The sequence below is a fragment of the Phocoena sinus genome, chromosome 15, assembly GCF_008692025.1.
Source record: "Phocoena sinus isolate mPhoSin1 chromosome 15, mPhoSin1.pri, whole genome shotgun sequence".
Lineage (NCBI taxonomy): Eukaryota > Metazoa > Chordata > Mammalia > Artiodactyla > Phocoenidae > Phocoena > Phocoena sinus.
The window spans coordinates 23,578,543-23,593,251 of record NC_045777.1 but is presented as its reverse complement, the minus strand read 5'-3'; the positions used below and the strand labels follow the sequence as shown (position 1 = coordinate 23,593,251).

Sequence of the window (14,709 nt, the reverse complement as noted above, 5' to 3'; positions counted from 1 at the left end):
TTTGATGCTCAGCTCAAGCCTGGGTCTCTATATGTGCAGGTTGAATAAGTAAAGAAACATGTTATATTTGTATGGGGCTATGGATTCGTGGCATGACTTCGGTTGCGGGGCAAAAAAATTCTCTATATGCTACAATAGCCACTAAAATCTGAGCAATTTCACGTTAATAAACATAAACCCAGAGGATCCTGGGAAGGTCCTTTCTTCCTGTATCTGAGCCCTTATCCGACTTCATGTAGGTACTTTTGGTCCTCAAATTCCAGAAGGTGTTTTAAATTTTTTAAAAAATATGGAACATTTCGGGCTTCCCTGGTGGCGCAGTGGTTGAGAGTCCGCCTGCTGATGCAGGGAACACGCGTTCGTGCCCCGGTCCGGGAAGATCCCACATGCCGCGGAGTGGCTGGGCCCGTGAGCCATGGCTGCTGAGCCTGCGCGTCCGGAGCCTGTGCTCCACAACGGGAGAGGCCACAACAGTGAGAGGCCTGCGTACCGCAAAAAAAAAAAAAAAAAAAAAAAAAGGAACACTTCACTAATTTGCATGTTATTCTTGGGCAGGGGCCACACTAAACTTCTCTGTATGGTTACAACTTTTGTATATGTGTTGTCAAAGTGTGTACAGCTGAACCTTTTGTCCCTGATTTCCTAGAAGCTCTCCCTAAGCACTGCCCTCTGCCCTGACTACATCAGCTCAGGAAATCCTCTCTTCAGCCTCCAGTCCAGATTTGAAAAGACCACTCCTATGGAGCCAGGTCATTAAAGAAGAATCTACTCATTATTTTCAATTATCATTTTTCCCTTCAAATATTCTCTTTCCTTTCATTCCTTCCACAGATACATAATGAGCATCTACTATTTGTCAGGTTCTGACAATTCAGTAGATACAAGATAGTTCCTAACTCTAATTTTGGGGAAAAAGACAAATAAAACCAAGAGAACAAACAATTTAAATAATTACAAACTATGTGAAGTGCTCTGATGAAAATGAACAGTGATAAGGTCGAGAGCAATTTCCCTGTACGAGGTAGGAGATCAAGGGGAGCACTTTCTAGCTAATGTAGTCAAAGAGGACCTCACCGAGGAGATGACAAACTGAAAGCTGTTAAAGGGTTAGTTTTGTAAAAAGCAACAGCCTAGTCAATGGCCCAGTGCCTGGACAGAGCTTGGAGAGAACCATAGAAATGATAGCAAGTCAATGTAGCCAGAGAAATAGCAAGGGTGGAGGATGTGATGGAGAGACTGGTTGTTCTAAGCAGGGCAGTGACATGATTACATTTACATTTAAAAAGTGCAATCTAGCTGCCCTGTTTTTCCAAAGTAAAATAAAGTCATTATTGCCTTCCTAAATAACAAATGTTAAGCATTCCTCTTTGGAACTTCCCAAGTCCCACTGGGAAAACATCTCAGACCCTTGGGGGTGGCTGCAACTCCGACCTGGTCTCCTGAGGCAGAATACTGCTCCTCTCCACACCAGCAATTGGAATCCCTTCCTAGGAGCTAATGAAGTGAAGCGGAGTGGGGGGGTGGGAAATGAGTGCAAAGGCCCTGAGGCGGAAAGGAACCTGGCGTGTTTGAGGACTTGAAAGATGCTGAGAACTGAGAATGTGGGGGAGCTGAATGCGTGCCAATGTGAGAGAGGAAAGTTAGGTACAGACTCTGAAGAGCCTGGCACACAGTGAAGATTTAGATCTTAATCTGAAGAACAGCGGGCAACGGGCTTTGAGCAGGGGATGGCTGTGAATATAGTTGCGTTTTGAAAAGCTCCCGCTGTCTGAGTGTGAATGGATTGGAAGAGGAAAGAGTAATTGGGTGGAGAGGACAACCATCATCTAGGAGAGAGGTGATGGTGGACTAGACTGGAGTGCTGGCAGCAGGATACAGAGAAGTAGGAGGCTTCGGAGATGCATTCGGGAGGCAAAATTAACGGGTGATGGATAGTGTCCAGTCCTGGCCTTCGTGTGATCAAAGTGCATACGAGTGAGAGGGGACTTCGTGCTCCGGACCCGGGAGAAGGCCTGTTCCCGCGCGTCAGGGCAGTGGGCGTGTCCCGCCCGAGCCGTCGCCACGGTGATAGGGTGGGGCGGGGCCGAGGGCGGGGCAGCTGAGGCGCTGCGTCACTCGGTGGAGTCGATGGTGCGTGTGTGTGGGGGGCGGGGGATACGCTGGGCGCGTCCCCGGGGTCACGTGGTGCGCAGCACGCAGAGTCCTTCAGTCGGTTGGACCCGGAGCGGAGCAGCCGGAGCGGGGCTGTGAGGTGAGGTCGCGGCAAGGCGCGGCGAGGTGAAGCCGGCTGGCTGGGGCAGGGTCGGGTCGGGCCGGGCCCGTGTCGCGCGCGCGCGCCGTGCTGGCGGGATCGGTGACGGACGCCACCGCTGCTCCGGTCTCCTACCCGGCCCCGCTCCCCGCCTGGCCCGGCTCGCCCAGCCGGGAGGGAGGCCCGGGGACCGCTGCAGAGAGCGTGGCGGGCGTGCGGGCGGCGCCCAATCCCTAGGGCTGTCCTCAGGAGTGACGGTGGCTGCGGCCAATCAGCGACTCCTGAGGGGGCTGGGCCGCGGGGTGCGGGGCCCGGGGCGCGGAACGGGCCGTGTTGGGGGTGGGGTGTAAGCGCTAGGGCCGGAGCCTGAGCTGTGTGGCCCTCGAGAGCTCCACAAGCAGCCCCTGCAGTTGCCTTGTGCTTTGGGAACGCGTTTTCTTTTACTGACTCTTTTATCCTATTCTGGGGAGCACACCCCTTTCTCAAGCGCCAGACTATGGGAGTGTCCCCTTTCTCTATAGTTTTTAGAAAATGTGGTCGGTGCGCCCCGTTTCTTAAGCTCCAGCCCTGGGATGTTATCTAAATTTCCAAAGCCTGCCCAACTAAGGATGTATCCCTTGACCCACGACCCCCATACTGGGAGGACAACTACCTTTTCGAGCCTCCAGTCTGAGTAAGCATCCCCTTTCAAATTTGGGGGTTCTTCCCATTAGCGAGTCTTAAATCTGGGGTCCAATAACCAAAGTTTTTTGGGTACTTATATTCGCACAAAATCGAGGAAGAATTCCCTTTTCCAGGCCCCAAATCTGGCAACGTGCTTTCCAGAATTTCTTAAATTTAGGGGCCGCTTCCTTTCCCTGCTCCTTCAAAATCTGGGAGTGCACCTCATTTCCAGAGTCTACCGAAAATGAGATCCAAATCCTGAAATTTTAGGATACATATTTGTATTTACACAAGGAAATTCACTACTTTTTCCAGTCACTCTATTCTTGCGGTTGCACTGTTTTTCATGAGTTCTCTAAGTCCGACCACCTTATTTCCTGGGGGAGACTTTTCATATCTGAAAGTGTATTTGTTTCCTGTGCCCTCCAGATGTACAGCATGCACTACTTTTGGTTACACAATTCTCAGGGTGCAGCAACCTTCCTGGTGCTTGTTAAATCTCGGACGGCGCACCTTTTTTCTGAGTTTGTTCATTTCCATACGATGGTCCAAGGTTCTTGAGCTTTTTTGCCATCCAAGATATTTTCTTTCCTCAGCTTCCTTCCCTCTTTGGAACCCCTTTTCCCTTTAGGTGCTCTCCCTGTCAGGGCAGTGCACCTATTTCCTCTTCCTTCCACTGGTGAATAAATATCTTCAGCACCACACTTTCTCTGCTTCTGGGACCTTTTTTCTGTGCACACTTCCTAGTCTTACCTCCTGAAGTCCCCTCCCCCTAGGGGAGGATCTCCCTGCCCATCCTAAAGGGGATGCCTGCATGTTGTCTCCAATGTGTATACTTTATCTTTTACTTTTCTGCTAACAGGAGCTCTTTTCTCTTGGCTTGCCCTATCCCCTAGCATTTTTCTGGTTTCTTTCTTTCTTTGGACACTGCTCTGCTTATTGGCGGCTGTAAAAATTTTCCCTTTTCCTCCCCTTGCTCTGGAAGTGGCTTCAAGTCCAGGGCTGCTTGACTCCCCAGTGCTGGATTTAAACTGGAAAGGAATCCCCTTGCATTTCTTTGGTTATTCACAGCGCTCTTAATCCTCCTGGTGGTTTGCTTCCTATAAGATTCTGGTTAGATGGGTACTGTTTTCTCCTTTGCTTTATTTCCCTTCGTTGGAAAAAAAACAAAACCAAAAAACCCTCAAGAGATTCTTCAGTCTTGCTTCCAACTCATACGCTTCCTCCCTACATTGGCTTTTTTCCTTCCTTTTATCAAGAAAGGAGGTCATTTGGAGGAATCTCTTGGTCACTCTTTTTTTGTTGTTGTTTCTGGGGGAGAAGTGGGAGATGGATATTTACCTCTCCCCGTAATCCTCTCAGTTATCTGCCAAGCCTTGCCCCCAACCCCCTCCTTAAAATCTGCAAATGTCTGAGACCTCTCCTCTCCTAAGAGCCTCTCAGTAGGTTCTTTCTTTTGTATTTCCCTCTGTCTTTCCAGATCTTACTCAGGGCTTCTCAGCGGGAACGAACCAGATTAATTTCTCCACAGCTGGAATCTCAAGTGCTTATGGGATAATGACACCTCTGACCTTTCTCCCTTTCGGGAAGTACTTGAGTGTGCAGCTGTATGAGGCCTCAGTGCGGGAGAGAGTTTGAGCCCGAGAAGCTACCCTGGCAGGACAAGGCAGAAAAATACTGCATTTTCAGGACCACGTCCTTCTGAATCTCATTTGAAGATTGGATGTTTGCCAAGCACCTGCTTCTTAGGGATGCTGGGGGATTTAATGATACTCCTAGGAACCTGTAGGAATTAATGGGGCTTGTGGTGAAGTGCTCTGAACTCAGTGTTGGAACTTGAATAAAATGAATCATTATTGTATTTTCAGAACAACTAAGCTGTTTTAAATTTCATGTGCATGAAAATGCTAGAACTGTATTATTTCAGGAAGTGAAATGGATCCCACATTTATATCATGTGGTCATTAGTAAGTACCAAATTCATTAAAAAGCGTTGGAGGTCTGTCTGAGCATCTGAGCAGTACCTAATAAAATATGGTATACAGAAAGTGAACAGGTACTTGGTCTCTTATTTGCCTGTTTGGTACTCTGTGTAGTGCCATATATATAGTCCACCCTTAAAGTATTCTGCACCAGTGCTGCTCAAACTTGAATGTGGAAATAAATCACCTGGGGTGGGGAGTGTCTTGCTAAAATGCTGATTCTAATCCAGTACGTTTAGGGTGGGGCCTGAGTATATTCTTTTCTAATTCCCAGGTGGTGGTAATATTACTGAACTAAACTTTGAGTAGTTAGGTTCTGTGCACAAAGTTAAAGATTTCTCTTTGAAAATAGGAAGGTGGTGGTTAGCTTTAAGCTGGGGCATTATTTTCCATTCTCTCTTTATCTAGACGCCCACTCCTTAGAGTTTGTACAAGTCCCCTTTGGAGGACTACTATTTATATTCATTTGTAGTTATTCTAGCATTAAACTTTTAAAATCACGGCTGGAACTTCTCCAGGAGTTTGATTCCTATGTATTTTGTCAAATTTAAATGCTTAACTATTTCTTGGGACTTCCCTGGTGGCGCAATGGTTAAGAATCCGCCTGCCAATGCAGGGGACATGGGTTCGAGCCCTGGTCTGGGAAGATCCCACATGCCGCTGAGCAACTAAGCCTGCATGCCACAACTACTGAGCCTGCGTGCCACAACTACTGAGCCCACACGCCACAACTACTGAAGCCTGCATGCCTAGAGCCTGTTCCCTGCATCAGGAGAAGCCACTGCAATGAGAAGCCTGTGCACTGCAACGAAAAGTAGCCCCCGCTCGCTGCAACTAGAGAAAGCCTGTGCGCAGCAATGAAGACCCAACACAGCCAAAAACAAATAAATAAACAAATTTATGTAATAAATAAATGCTTAACTATTTCTTGATTGAAGGTAAACATAACTCTTGACATAAAATCATTCTAGTAACTCCTATGTAGTAATCAGCCAGCTTGCCTCTCTGGTTCCTCATCTATTACCCTACCATGGGTAGTGATTCTGAGATACTCCAAGTCAACAGGGTCACAGGTATTGGAATTTCCAAGGAGTCCTTCTTGATTTTCTAGGTCCTGGAAATGGGCCTGGGAGATGCAGGTGCCTGGACCCTGAATGGAAGCTACTGACTTGTCTCTGTATGGAGCTTCACAAAGGTGAATGCTGGTGGGAATATGACATTATTCTTTGGTGGGAATCATGGCTTATGATGCGCTCTCTCCTTTTATATCCACATCTATTTTTAAGTCTTAGTGGGTTTTTCCTTTCTAAGTGTCTTAGGTCATCTGTACCTATTTCCCTGGCTCTATCACCTGTCGTGGACTTTTCCCAGCATGATCCTATTCTGGGCCCTAATCAGGACAAACCTGAATGACTAGACTATTTTGTGTCCTGGTCCTCTCCCTTCCCCCCATCCCTCACATGAGTGTCAGATAGATCCTCTTCAGTAACGGATTTGATCTGGATTTGGCACTAGTCCCAGCTCTTCCACTCACTGTGAGACCTCAGGCAAGTTACTTAATACTACTGGACCTCATTCTCCCCATTTGTAAAGTGAGGGGCTGATTATCTCCAAGGTCTACCCTGCTCTGAGCCTTTGTTCGTGCCTTGCTTAGAAACCCAGTGTCTGTGGGAGCTTGTAGCAGATCTGATTTCCTTCACGTGCTCTTTTGGGCATGCTGCCAATCATTTCCATGTCCGAGTCACTTCTGCCACTGCCTCTTTTCTAGCTGAGGCAGCCACCTTGTCTTCACACCCAGCTTCAGCATTCTTCTGCCTCCGTGTCCTCTGCCATTTCCATGCTTTATTTCATTCAAAACTGTCTAAGCTTCTCAAAGAAGTCCTCCTTGAATTCTCCATTCAACATTAGCTACTTCCCTGAATCAGTAAGAGGGAGTCTGTAGTTGACATGCAATTTTGTTTATTTGCAAGTTCCCTTATCTGATGTGTATTTTAAAAATGTTTTTCCCTCCTCCTCACCCCAGCTTTGTTTTTTGCTTTGAATTAGCAGAGTAGGTAGAATTAAATTTAAAAATGAAGCAGGTAGTTTGCCTTTTGCTGGAGTTTGGGGAAAATGAATGTAATGCTTTTAGCCATCTTGTCGCAAGGTCTCAAGGAAATCAGCTAGCTGGTTCTTCACCCTGGATTTTTTTTTTTTTTTTTTTTGCGGTACATGGGCCTCTCACCGTTGTGGCCTCTCCCATTGCGGAGCACAGGCTCCGGACGCGCAGGCCCAGCGGCCATGGCTCACGGGCCCAGCCGCTCCGCAGCACGCAGGATCCTCCCGGACCGGGGCACGAACCCGCGTCCCCTGCATCGGCAGGCGGACCCTCAACCACTGCGCCACCAGGGAAGCCCCATCCTGGATTTTAAAGGTGCTTAAACACCCTATCAAATTTGAAAGTGTTTCCTAAGTTCAAACTTCATTTTTTTAAAACAAATTTATTTACTTTATTTATTTATTTTTGGCTGCATTGGGTCTTTGTTGCTGCGCGTGGGCTTTCTCTAGTTGTGGCGAGCGGGGGCTACTCTTCCCTGCGGTGTGTGTGCTTCTTATTGCGGTGGCTTCTCTTGCTGCAGAGCACAGGCTCTAGGCATGTGGGCTTCAGTAGTTGTGGCTCGCAGGCTCTAGAGTGCGGGCTCAGTAGTTGTGGCGCATGGGCCCAGTTGCTCTGCAGCATGTGGGATTTTCCCGGACCAGGGATCGAACCCCTGTCCCCTGCATTGGCAGGCGGATTCTTAACCACTGTGCCACCAGGGAAGTCCCCAAACTTCATTTAAAAATTACTTCTAAATGCTCTTCCTTCTAGGAACACACTCAGCCACAAAACCTGACAAGAAGTTGCTAAGGACAATGATAAGAAATTTAAATTTTAAATAACTTCATCAGTGAGTAAAGCTAACAATTCTTTGAGAGCACCTGATTATTCTCAAGGGCAGCTGCTGATGTTGCCTGGAAATGAGGGATCAAAGATGTATATAACCTAATCCCCCTTCCTCATCTTTCTAGGAAGTGATGGGATGTTTACATGTTTCTTGATAAACCTTTTTTTTTGTCTTTTTTTTTTTTTTTGATAAACATACTTTAAACCAAAATGTGTGTTTAGTCAGAGCCTCCTTGGTTAGATTGTAAGTTTGGAGAGGGAGGATGCTGTCCCTGTCTTAATTCATCTTAGCAACTGACCTTTACAGGTTATTGATTAACTTTGGGGTAACCTGTTGAAAATTGAAACCTTGATTTGTAATAATGCTGTGACAACTTTACTAGATCTTGTGCTAGGTATCAACTGTCCTTTGCTTTCTTTGGCCAAATAATGGGAGAGGTGAGCTTTTAGAAATCCCGTAAAATTTTAGCAGCTGGGTATGAGTCACCAAACATAAATAGGGCAGTTGTATGAAAGGGAGGTGGTTCCTGAATTAGTGGACTTAGGGGAAGGAAGAAGAGGAGGGACCTGGGAAAGGATTTTAAATGATGGTTTTATTTGATAAGAGCTTTTCCCTTGTCAGGAGCATAATCCTAAGATTTTAAAGACTGACTCCTAGGCATCTTAGATGATGTAAGAGGTCTCATCTTGTCCTAGTAGAGACCTGATTTTCAAGAGGTCTCTTTTTCCTGTGGAAAAGGCACATGGCTAGGTGGGTTGACGTGCCTTCCTTGCTTATACAGGTGCTGGGATTTATAGGTTGTGGAACCCTAGCCTGGAAATGTGGGCATTTTAGTTAGCATTGTTTGGAGCACTCTATTAGGTCTTATTGAATCTTTACAATTTATCCATTATCTTCATCTAATAGACAGGAAAACTGAGATTAAGTAATTTATTTGTCCAAGGTCATTTGGCTAATGACCCAGATTGCTTTGCCTGCAAGCCTGGTGCCCTTACATCCTCCTCTCTACAGCTGCCTTACTTTTCTCCCTCAAGGTTTGAATAAGTCACATTAGTCACAATATCAAACAGGTGGCAGCCTGGAACGCAGGACTGAGGCACTGTTGGGAGAAGAGGTGGCCTTGCCACCTCATCTCAGATTCTGTTCCTGACCATGTAAACATCTCTTAATTGTAAAAGCCAAACTCCCAGCTGAGGCTGCATTTCTCCCCTTTTTTTTTTTTTGGTACGCGGACCTCTCACTGTTGTGACCTCTCCCGTTGCGGAGCACAGGCTCCGGACGCGCAGGCTCAGCGGCCATGGCTCGCGGGCCCAGCCGCTCCGCGGCATGTGGGATCTTCCCAGACCGGGGCACGAACCCGTGTCCCCTGCGTCAGCAGGCGGACTCTCAACCACTTTGCCACCAGGGAAGCCCATTTCTCCCCTTCTTGAGGCCCCGGTGCGTGGCTGGTTTGGTCTGCTTGGCAGTCTCTAAGTCTCATGGAGTGGTGAATGCTGTCCAAAGTGCTTTGATGAGTAGGACGTCGGTCATACTGTGATCTATATGAGAATTATACATCTGCAATTCAGAAAGGCAAGATAGTTTAAGAGGCCACCTTTCATGTCCAGGCTGCGTGGTATGTGGTGGTGAAGGATCAGAATTTGCAGGCAGAATGCCCGAGTTTGCATTCTAGCATCTGCCACTCTGTTGGGGCTACATGTCACTTGGGCGTGGGGCTCAAACGTCTTGGGACCCTCCCTGTAGCACAGACATTGGAGGCAGACTTCCAGCATGGCAAGTTTCTAACATATCTGGACCTCTGTTTTCTTTCTCAAGTATCATCATAACTACCTCACATCTATCATTGTAAGTATCAGTAAATGTTACCCTTTTCTCTCCATTTCCTAATCTATGAAATGGGAATAAGAAAATCTAATTTATAAGATTATTAAAACTTGGTGAACTGTGAAGAGTTGAGTATATGTTACCATTATTTTGTTTTATTCCTCTTACAAAATGTTTGTAAAATCCCCTATGTTAATTGTGGTTTTTTATAATTGAAGTATAGTTGATTTACAATGTTGTGTTAATTTCTCCTGTACAGCAGTGATTCATTTATACATATATATGTATATTCTTTTTTTAATATTCTTTTCCATTATGGTTTGTCATAGAATACTGAATATAGTTCTCTGTGCTATACAGTAGGACCTTGTTGTTCAAAGGCCTTATTTTTTTCAATTTTCTAATTTTTTTGGCCACGTCTTGCGGGATCTTAGTTCCCGGACCAGGGATCAAACCCAGGGCCCCCTAACCACTGGACTGCCAGGGAATTGCCTCAAAGGCCTTACATTTAAACGCAGAATAAATAGAGTGGGTTTGGGAGGAGGTCCTGCTTCTCAAATCCTAGCTCTTCCTCCTAGCCAGGTGACCATTGGCAAGTTATTTGCTCTAAGCCTCCTTTCCCTCCTGTAAAATGGGATAATACTGCCAACTTCTCTGCATTGTTGGGAATGAAATATTTGTCAAGGATTTAGCCTGTGGTGAAAACTCAGTAAAAGTTAGCCACTTTCTGGTGTTAATAATAAAGACCAGGAACAAAAGTTAATACTTAAAGAATAAGGTAATTAATTGACTTAAATAATTTTTTTTTATCTTTAAAGCCCCATGGGCAGTGAATCAGTTGTAATTTAGGAAAATGTCTTTGGAGGTCCCATGGGGTATTGACTCTATCTCCAAATTGTTTTCCTTTGTAATATAGTGATGTCTCAATTAAGGAATCCTGTAAGAACAGTTTAGTCAGGTATATTTAAAAAAAGGTTCCCTTCCCTAAAAGGAACCCACACAAACCCGCTCCAGAGCTGCCTTCCACCATTTATAGACTGGAGCCCTCCCTGTGACTGAAAACCGAGCACAGCTTTTCTTAGACTCCAGGGGCCTCGTTCCCTGTGCTTTGCCTTCCTCCCCATTCCCCCATGGAGTGATAACAGTTCCTACATTTACCTGTGGATAGCACTTTTCAAAGAGCCTCCATATGATTGTCTCCTTGAATCCCTACATCCCTTAAGGTGGGTGATACAGGTCTCTTTCCTATCTTTCTTCCTTTTTTGGCAATGAGGAAGCTGAGGTTATCTCATTTAACAAGCATCTGACTGCCAAGTAAGGGCGCTGCTTGTTAGTTGCTGGGGATGCGTATGAGGAGTTAAATGCCTGAGGAGAGATAGGCTCAGAAACAGGCAATTTCAATGTAGGGTGCTGGGTTGTGGTCCAGATGGCAGGCAAGGCTGCCATGGGCGAATAATGGAGTGGGCCCTGGCCCAGCGCCCTTGGCGAGGTGCTGATGGCTGAGCTCAGTCTGAAGGACCAGGCAGAGGAAGCAGCACTGCAGGGAGTCTTGGTTTGTGGGCGGCATGAGAGCTTATTGTGTGCTAGGCTCTGCTAAGTAATTTTTATCTTCACAGCACCTGTATGAAGGTATGAAATAGGTACTGGTACTATCCCCATTTTACAGATAAGGAGCCCGAGGCTCAGAAAGGAAATGACTTGTGCAAGGTTATCTGGAAAATGGTGGAGCTGGGGTCCAAACCCAGGCAGTCCCATTTCGAAGTTCTGGCTCATAACCACCATATGCCGCTGGCCCTCTGCTGAGCTTGTTTGCTCCTCTCCTTGTAATCTCCCGTTTCTAACAACCCCCGGTTTGGTTTGGTCATAATGGCTAGCGCACTGATGGCCTTGATGCTGCACTAGTAGTTTGAAGTCTGTTCTGTAGGGGAACTACTGAGCTTTTTTTTTCTTCATTAAAGATATAATTGACATATAACCTGAAGTGTTTTAAACAGAGGAGTCTTACGATCAGATTTGTGCTTTAGAAATATTGCTGTAGCAGCATTGATGAAGAGTAGCCCCAGTGCAGTAGTTGGCTAGTAAGATTACCTGGGTTCAGCTCCTTGTCCCAATACTTGGTAGCTTTGTCATTTGGGCAGCTTACTTTTTGAACCTTAGTTTTTGCACCTCTGAAACAGGAATAATAGTAATCCTCATTACAAACCTGTGGGGTAGATGCTAAATGAGACGATGTTTATGTAAAGCACTCAGAATACTGTATGTCATAAAATAAGCACTCAGAAGTCAGTTTGTAAGACAATATTGATTTGGATCTGGGGAGGGTGTGGCTGGAGGTTTTGAGCTCCATTGAGAGTTGTTGCAGTAATCGGATTAGAACTGATGGGGACCTGAACTGGGCAACCACTGGGCAATGGGAGAAACCTAGAAGTAGGTGTGACAAAATGGTGACTGAGAGTGAGATGCAAGGGTGATGCCCATGTTTCTAGCTTGGCACGTTGGCCAGTCTTGGAGTCTTAAACTGTGATGGGGAGAAAAGGAGAAGGAACTTGTGAGGATAAGATGATTAGCTCAGTGAAGTTGAGTAATGTGGCAAAGGTCATTTAGCAAATATATTCTGGAGTCAAGCCTGGGCACTCGGCCCTTTCCATTGTTTCTGGGAAGATCCACTGACTTAATTTATTCTCAGTAATTCGGAATGAACCTGTGTTTGCTGTCTGTCTGAATTTTAATTGTGGAAGGAAAAGGCTGGCTCTTAGAGAAAGTATTTCAAATATCTGGGAAGAGGGTAAGGGAATTTTTTTGGGGGGCCTTTTTCTTTCTTCCTGCCTCCTTACTTTCCTCCCCTCTTCCCGTTGTTTCCTTCCTTACCCTCTCAAGTGAAAGAGGCTAATTCAGCTCTTTAGTGTGACTTGGGCAAGGGCCTGAAGGAGTGGTAATGGTTGGCTTTAGACCCAGTCTTCTTTCTGTGTTGTTGAGGAGAGGATAGTGATGGAGGGGCCCTTGCTCCTACTTGAACCAACTTGTCACTTCCCTAGGACTAAAGATGTGCTCTTTTATGTTCTTTGTATTGGATACTATTTGTTAATATTGCATAATAATATTGACTGTAATCCTTTGTGTCTGATGTCCTTTTTGCTAGTGCTACTACTATCACACAGCCATTTTATCACCAGTATTGAATATTTAGTGTGTACTGTGCCAAGCACTTGACATCCGTTAGCTCGCTTATCCTCAGAATCCCAGGACGTAGGGGTTATTAATCTGCTTTTATAGATGGGCAAACAGAGGGAGGCTCAGTGATTTTTCTCATCTTCACTTAGCCAGCAATGAGTGGAGCCAGGGTTCGCCAGAATCTGAGTCTGCAACCTGTCTGCTCCCATCCCTAAGTACTCCCTGGCCTTCCTCCAAGACAGAACTTTGGCAGAGTCCCCTTGGAAGCTTCGTCCTGTGAGACATAGGTGTCACTGGACCTGCTGATATTGTTTATGCTTTTCTGTAACAGTGGTGAGGGCTGCAGGGAGCATCTCCACCTCCTAGGCTCAGGGCTGTGAGGGGAGGGGAGCTCATTCCTTCCTGAGGCACCTTGCCTTTAGGACTTCCCCTCTACCTAGAATCCTCTTCCTCTGGATCTTCACATGGTTGTCTCCTTGTCATTTATTTATTTTAAAGGTAGGTTATCTATCTATCTCCTTGTCATTTATTTATTTATTTTAAAGGTAGGTTTACTTATTTATTTGTTTGTTTATTTATTTATGGCTGCATTGGGTCTTCACGGGATTTCTCTAGTTGCAGAGAGCCGGGAGTACTCTTGGTTACGGTGTGCAGGCTTCTCATTGTGGTGGCTTCTTTTGTTGTGGAGCATGGTCTCTAGGCACATGGGCTTCAGTAGTTGTGGCTCGTGGGCTCTAGAGCGCAGGCTTAGTAGTCGTGGCGCACGGGCTTAGTTGCTCCGTGGCATGTGGGATCTTCCAGGACCAGGGCTCGAACCCCTGTCCCCTGCATTGGCAGGAGGATTCTTAACCACTGTGCCACCAGGGAAGCCTGAGGCATAAAGATTTAAGCTGGTCTTTCACTTGCAGTGTCCCTCAGTTTGAAAGGCACCATCACCCTTTAATGGAGGTTGAATTTCAAGCCTGGTGTAAGCACTATTAGATTATTGTAAAGCCTGTTCTGTAGTTTCTGGTGGTTGATATTCTTTCTAGAGTTTATTTTCCCTTAACCCGGTCTAGAGCCGACTCATTGAAAGCTCTTGTTCCATGCCCACCTATCACAAATTCTTTGCTACTTTGAGCCCTCAGTACCTGTCCCCGAGTACAATGCAGTTGCTGAGACAGGACCTCCAGTTACCATGGCTACAGTACTCTTAAACCTCTCCCAAAATAAAATCCAGAGTCCATGTCAGTACAACATTAAATATAAATGCATTATGAATTCAGAAAATTCTGCTCCCGTTTTTTTTTTTTTTTTAAAGAAGATGTTGGGGGTAGGAGTTTATTAATTAATTAATTTATTTTTGCTGTGTTGGGCCTTCGTTTCTGTGAGAGGGCTTTCTCTAGTTGTGGCAAGCGGGGGCCACTCTTCATCGCGGTGCACGGGCCTCTCACTATCGTGGCCTCTCTTGTTGTGGAGCACAGGCTCCAGATGCGCAGGCTCAGCAGTTGTGGCTCACGGGCCTAGTTGCTCCGCGGCATGTGGGATCTTCCCAGACCAGGGCTCGAACCTGTGTCCCCTGCACTGGCAAGCAGATTCTCAACCACTGCACCACCAGGGAAGCCCTGCTCCCGTGTTTTGAATACCTACTTTGTGCTAGACATATAGGGGTTTTGCAAATCTTTCTTTCTTTTTTTTTTTTTGGTCTACGCTGCGCAGCTTGTGGGATCTTAGTTCCCTGACCAGGAATCGAACCCACACTCCCTGCAGTGGAAGCACGGTCTTAACCTCTGGACCGCTACAGAAGTTCTGCAAATCTTTTCCTTTTAGCACCCGAGATAGGGGCCATTAATCCTCATTTGATGAGTTAAGAAAGAGAATCCAAAGATGTAGCTCATAGACTAACGTGTGGTAG

At 46.1% G+C, this 14,709-nt stretch overlaps 1 protein-coding gene and 1 non-coding gene across 4 annotated transcripts in view; one reads left to right on the top strand and one right to left on the bottom strand.

Annotated features, from left to right (window-relative positions):
* Positions 1 to 510: 510 nt before the first annotated feature.
* Positions 511 to 617, bottom strand: LOC116741079. Its single transcript, XR_004346050.1, has one exon. It is a non-coding gene; the product is annotated as a U6 spliceosomal RNA (small nuclear RNA).
* A 1,500-nt stretch (positions 618 to 2,117) lies between these two features.
* Positions 2,118 to 14,709, top strand: part of PHF20 (PHD finger protein 20) — a 135,659-nt gene continuing 123,067 nt past the window's right edge. For 2 of the 3 annotated variants that reach the window (XM_032604835.1, XM_032604833.1), the window contains exon 1: positions 2,118 to 2,251. The gene's annotated coding sequence lies outside the window, so the exon portion shown is untranslated. Of the gene's footprint in view, positions 2,252 to 6,007; positions 6,092 to 14,709 lie in introns of all 3 variants that reach the window. The other variant, XM_032604834.1, reaches the window with a different exon arrangement.